Below are 6567 nucleotides of genomic sequence, written 5' to 3' on the forward strand. Positions count from 1 at the left end.
AGCCAAGAGAGTTTGAGTGACTTGGGTGACACAATTTTTAAGTAGCAAAGTGAGGATTTGAAACCAAGTCTTCTGATTCTAAGATCATTGCTCTTTCCATGACCATACAGGATGACATTCACACTACTTCAAGGTATCTTTTCTGTTGTTCAATTATTTATTGTCATTTAACTTTTCATACATCTAGGCCTTATATCCCCATGTGGACTATAAACTTCCTGAGGTCAGGGACTATTACTTTATACTTATATGTATTATCTCAAGAATTTTGTACCCTGGAAGCAGTCAATAAGTGATGATTAATTTGACTTGATCATTTCAAATTATTTTTTAAAAAAAGTCATTAGAGGGGCAGCTAGGTGGCGAAGTTGATAGAGCACCGGCCCTGGATTCAGGAGGACCTGAGTTCAAATCTGACCTCAGACACTTAACAATTACCAGCTGTATGACCCTGGGCAAGTCACTTAACCCCCATTGCCCGACCAAAAAAAAAGTCATTAGAACTAGCTGTACCAACCAATGTAAAAAATTCATTAATTGGATGTTTGCTTCATCTTCTAGATCAATAGTGATTATGTAGCTCTATTTCTCGCTTTCTACTGAAATTCTCTGGGAAAAAAAAAAAAACAAAAAACTCCCTCTCACTCAGCAGACAGATGTTCTAGTCTTTATTTAGACTGCTTCTGTTGGCCTGTGCAAATGATGGCATCAAACTCACCTGATATAATGTTGCCATTCAGATTTTATGTTGTTGTGGGGAGATGTATGCTATATTCCTTTGCATCTCTGATTTTTTTTATCTAATTAAAAAAAGACATAGTTATGGTAGGTATGTTTCTTCTTAGCTCGATTGCCCTCTGGAGAATTTTTAGTTTGTGTATAGGATTTTTTTAAAAAGTGTCCTCAGACGCAAAAGATTGTGGTCAAGGTGCTGACTGTCTTCTGGGGCTAGCCACTAGATAAGCTGTTGCGATGACTAATACTATCCCCCAAACTATACTGTCAAGTAGCCCCCTTTTCCCATCATAGCAATTTCATTTGCATTGTGTCAAGGCAGAGGTTTGCGTATGTTCAGGTGTGACAGCAGGATGGGTACTGGATGCTAGCTAGCACTAGGCACGAAAGAAAGAAGGACTCCATGAAGACAGTATTATTGGCAAGGATTTTGCTCGAATAATGAAACATTGGAAGATAATTTATTCCAACTTCTTTATTTTCATAGTTGAGGAAACTAGGGAATCACTAAGGTAAAGAGGCTTGTTCAAAGTCACCAAGTTCCTGTATCAAGCAGTAGTGGGTAAATAAATAAACAACAATAACAACAACAAAATAAACTGGGTCATCAAGAACTACTCTTTTATTGCTGGTTTTGAGTTCCAAATTCTATCCCTCTTTCCCTCCTTCCACTCCCCCTTCCTGAGGCAGTAAACAGTCAGATACAGGTTATATATGTGCAGTTATGTAAAACATTGACATATTAGTCCGTTTGTATAAGAAAAGTTGAATACAAAATGAAAGAAATAAAGTGACAAATAGCATGCTTCAGTCTGTATTCGAACAATATCAGTTCTTTCTTTGGAGGTGGATAGTATGCTTCATCATTAGTCCTTTGGGATTGTCTTGGATCATTTTATTGCTGAGAATAGTTAAGTCATCCATAGTTCTTCATAGAGTAATATTGCTGTCACTGTGCACAACATTCTCCTGGTTCTGCTGTTTTCACTATATATCAGTTCATAAATTTTTCCAGGTCTATCTGAAATCATCCTGCTTGTCATTTCTTATTCTATTAAAATCATGTTGTCCTTCATGTTTGTCTTTCATTCTTGAAGAGGACCATGACATTGGGAGGTGATATCATGACTTCTACTGAATTGGATTTAAGGGAGGGAGGGTTGTGCAAGATCACCAACCTCATTCTTTTCTCCATAACCATTTGGGTCCAGTGGAAAGATATACATCAGGATGACTGGAGATGGCCCTGGATGTTTGAGGCAACCAGGGTTAAGTGACTTGCCCAGAGTCACACAGCTAGTAAGTGTCTGAGGTGGGATTTGAACTCAGGTCTTCCAAACTTCAGGGCCAGTGCTCTATCCAATGCATTGCTTAGTTGCCCCTATAATCATGCACCACAGCTTGTTTAACCATTCTCCAGTTGATTTCCAATTCTTAGCCATCACAAAAAGAGCTGCTATAAATATTTTTGTACAAATAGGTCTTTTTCTATTTTTTGGATGTCTTTGGCATATAAATCTAGTAGTGGTATTTCTGGATTAAAGGGTATGCACAGTTTGATAGCCCTTTGGGCATAGTTTCAAATTGCTCTCCAGAATGGTTGGATCAGTTAACAATTCCACCAACAGTGGATTACTGTCCCAGTTTTCCCATAGCCCCTCCAACATCCAACATTTTCCTTTTTTGTTATATTTGCCACTCTGATAGTTGTGAGGTGGTACCTTAGAGTTTTAACATTCATTTAAAAAAACGAGTTCCAAAATTCTTCCTCTCCTCCATCCCTTGAGAAGGAAAGAAATTTATATTGATTATACATGTGAAATCTTGTAAAACATTTCCATATTAATCATATTGCAAAAGATACAAACAAAAAGGCAGAAGTAAAATGAAGTAAAAAGCATGCTTCAGTCTGCATGCAAAGTCAATAATTTCTCTCTATATAAGTTGATAAAATTTTCCATCATGGGTCCTTCGGGATTGTCTTGGATCATTGTCTTGATCAGAGTAGCTAAGTCTTTCACAGTTGATCATCCTTACAATATTTCTGTTACTGTGTATAATGTTCTCCTGGTTCTGCTCACTTCACTTTGCATTAAATCATGTAAGTCTCCCCAGGTTTTTTATGAAACCATCTCACTCATCATTTCTTAAAATAAAATGGTATTCCATCATAATCATATAACACAACATGTTCAGCCATTCTCCTATTGATGGGTAACCCTTCGATTCCTAATTCATTGTCACCACAAAAAAAGAGTTGCTACAAATATTTTTGTACAAAAAGGTACTTTCCCCTTTTCTTTGATCTCTTTGGGATACAGATATATGTGCAGTTATGTAAAACATTGACATGTTAGTCCTTTTGTATAAGAAAAGTTGAATACAAAACGAAAGAAATAAAGTGAAAAATAGCATGCTTCAGTCTGTATTTGATCAATATCAGTTCTTTCTTTGGAGGTGGATAGTGTGCTGGGCCAAAAGTTGTGCACAGAATTAATTTGCCCTTTGGACAAAGTTCCAAATTTTTCTCTAGGACTAGTGGTACATTAGTGCCTTTATTTTCTACATCCCTTCCAGAATTTGTCATTATCCTTTTTTGTCATGGTAGTCAATCTAATGCATGGGAGGTGGCATCCCAGAATTATTTTAATTTGTATTTCTCTAATCATTAGTCATTTACAGCATTTTTTCCTGTGATTATCAATAGCTTTGATATCATTTGGGAAATCACTCATATTTTCATAAATTTTACTCAGTTCCTTACATATTTGTAAAATGAAGCCTTGTCATTTTTCTCCAAGTTTTCTTCTAATTTTGGGTGCATTAGTTTTGTTTGTGTAAAAAAAAAACCTTTAATTTCATTTAATCAAAATTATCCTGTAATTATTAAACTTACTTCCCATTATTCCCTCTATCTATCTCTTGTTCATTCATAATCTTTTTCCTTATCCATAGGTCTGGCAGGTACATTTTTCCATGTTCCCCTAATTTCCTTATAATATCTTTATCTATCTTTTATTTACTCATATTTTATTTATTCATTTAATTTTGTCTAGATAATTTATCCACTTTGATCTTATCCTGGTGTATAGTATGAGATGGAGATTTTTGTTTAGTTTCTTCCAAACTGCCTCCCACTTTTCCCAGCAGTTTTTGTCGAAATGGTGAATTCTTGCCCCCAAAGCATGAATATTTGTGTGTGTGTGTGTGTTTTAGCTAACATTAGATTACTATAGTCATTTAGTAATCTGTATTGTGCACCTAATCTGTTCCACTGATCCAGTCCTCTATATATTACAGTTATATAGCGTTTTAATGATTACCACTTTGTATTGTAGTTTGAAATCTGGAATTACTAGTTCAACCTTCCTCCACATTTTTCCATTTCTTTCTTGACTTTTTGTTCCTCCACGTGAATTTTGTTATCATTTCTTCTATATCTGTGAAATAATTCTTCTGTAGTTTTATTGCTATGATGTTGAATGAGTAAATTACCTTAGGTTGAATTGTCATTTTGATTTTATTGACTCAGCCTATCCATGAACAATGAATGTTTCTGCAATTGTTTAGATCTGAAACTAGCATTTCTTCTCCAATATTGAATAGTGATGGTGATAATGGGCATTCTTGCTTCATCCCTGATCTTATTGAGAAGGCTTCTGCTTTATCGCTATTACAGATAATAGTTGCTTTTGGTTTTAAGTTGCTATTACTTATCATTGTTAAGAAAGGATCCATTGATCTCTTTGTTTTCTAGTGTTTTTAATAGGAATAGGTGATATATTTTGTCAAAAGCCTTTTCTTCATTTATTGACATAATCATATGATTTTTGTTGTGTTGGCTATTGATGTGGTCAGTTACTAGGAAAACTATAAGCATGGTTGAAGAAGGGAATGATGAATGAATTCAGATTAAAGAGTATGTAGAATGTTTATGTTTGTCTTGTAAGACCTTAGTTAAGTCCAGATTGAAGTGGTTGAGGCAAGTCTTGAGACATTTTCCCTTTAATAATTCAGCAAGACTGCTATCTGTTAAACATAGAGTGACAGGTTGAGTAATGGGAGTTCTTGTTAGTCATTCTCCTCTAAACTTCAGAGAATTCTTAGAAGCCTTTCTGGCTCATCATTTGCTTTAATGTGATGAAATATAAGCAATGGTAGCTCAGATGATGTTTCTGTCCATAAAATTTTCAAATTTAACTGAGGTAAATAAAGAACCAGGGTCAGAATGACAGGAGCTGCTTTGTGTTTTTCAAATAGTCAGTACTGAGCAATAATTGTTGCAGCAGAAACTTATGATGAAGCTGGGCGCCATTTAAGCTATTTTGAGAAGTGGTCAGTCTTAATCAAGTTCTTCCCCAGGAATGGTTCTACAAAACAATAAAGCTTCTTGACTATGACTTCTTGATAATTTCCTATGGAAAAGAAGGTGCCTTTGGTACATTAAACTGACTAGCCTAGGAGTACAATGGTTCTTTACAATCTTTCCAATTCCGGAATTAATTCCAAGCCATCATCTAGCAAATGCTTTCATGTAAACAGCTCCCAGATGTGTGGCATATAATGCCTGTCTCCTAGAATAATAGAATTGCATTATAAAAGACATTCTTAATGTTCAGACAATTCATAGTGATGGACTGTGAATCATTTAGATTTCTCAGGAAGTCTCTCTATGTGTGATGGCCCTTCCATACCCACTTTAATTCACTGGCCAATCTGGGACCTTGCATAGAGAATTGCACAAACTAATTAGCTGGAAGGAGTAGTAGCTTTGTCATGTTTTCTAGTATCAAAACTCCCAGGGGTTGTAGAACAACATAATGAGTGGTATATAGGTATCGGATTATGTTGTTTTTACCTCATAGCATCAGCATTAGATAGTGTTACTCCAGACTTCTAGATTAGTGTGTAGTCAAAAGTGTTAAGGAAAAGATTTTAATGCTCTATGTCTGTTGAGATAATCAAAGTTATAGATTTATCCTTCAGAAAACAAGCCTGCCAGAGAATTGAGATCATGATAAATTGTAGAGGCACAAACAAGACAGTAATTCAGGAACTTCTTGACTCAATAATAAGAGCAACAACTTGTTTTAGTTTGCAAAATTACAGAGTTTGAGAGTTGGAGGGGACTTTGTCATTGACATGATGTAAGGATTCACAACCTTTGTTGTATCATGGATGCATCTCTTTAATAGTCTGGTGAAGCTATATAACCCCTCTCAGAATATTGTTTTTAAATGCATAAAATAAAACACGTATCCTTAAAAAGAAAATAAATTGTATTGAAACATAGTTATCAAAGTGATAAAAAGACAAGTTCAGTGACCTCCCCATACAACCTATCCTCCCTGCCCCTTAGCCCCGCCCTGATATAGTCCTATTCATACTTGAAATGAATCCCCACTATAATATTCTCAACAATTGGTTAAGCAGCCTTTTCTGGAATAGCTCTAAGAGGGCTTGAAGCAATTGCTAACTTTATGGGATATATGGACTATGGGCTGTATGGACCTTACTTTGAGAGGGATGAGTCCCAGAGCATTAGTGATACTAGAAATTCCAATTCCATATTTTACTTCTAAACTCAATACTTGATGTATCAAAATACAATTACAATTTTCAAGTTTTTATCTCAAAATTGAAATCTGTTGATCATCAAAAAACTCTGAATCACATCTAGAATCCTAGATAGCGTGGGCTACAAGAAAGAGGCACTGGATTATTGGAAAAGATCATACATATTCTGAACGGAAGGTGCTTAATGCAAAGTATTTGGTTGGTTGGGGGTATCTAGAGTAGTATCATTGATTTTTAAGTATTGCTAAACTTAGG

This window comes from Dromiciops gliroides, chromosome 6, assembly GCF_019393635.1.
Source record: "Dromiciops gliroides isolate mDroGli1 chromosome 6, mDroGli1.pri, whole genome shotgun sequence".
NCBI classification, from domain to species: domain Eukaryota; kingdom Metazoa; phylum Chordata; class Mammalia; order Microbiotheria; family Microbiotheriidae; genus Dromiciops; species Dromiciops gliroides.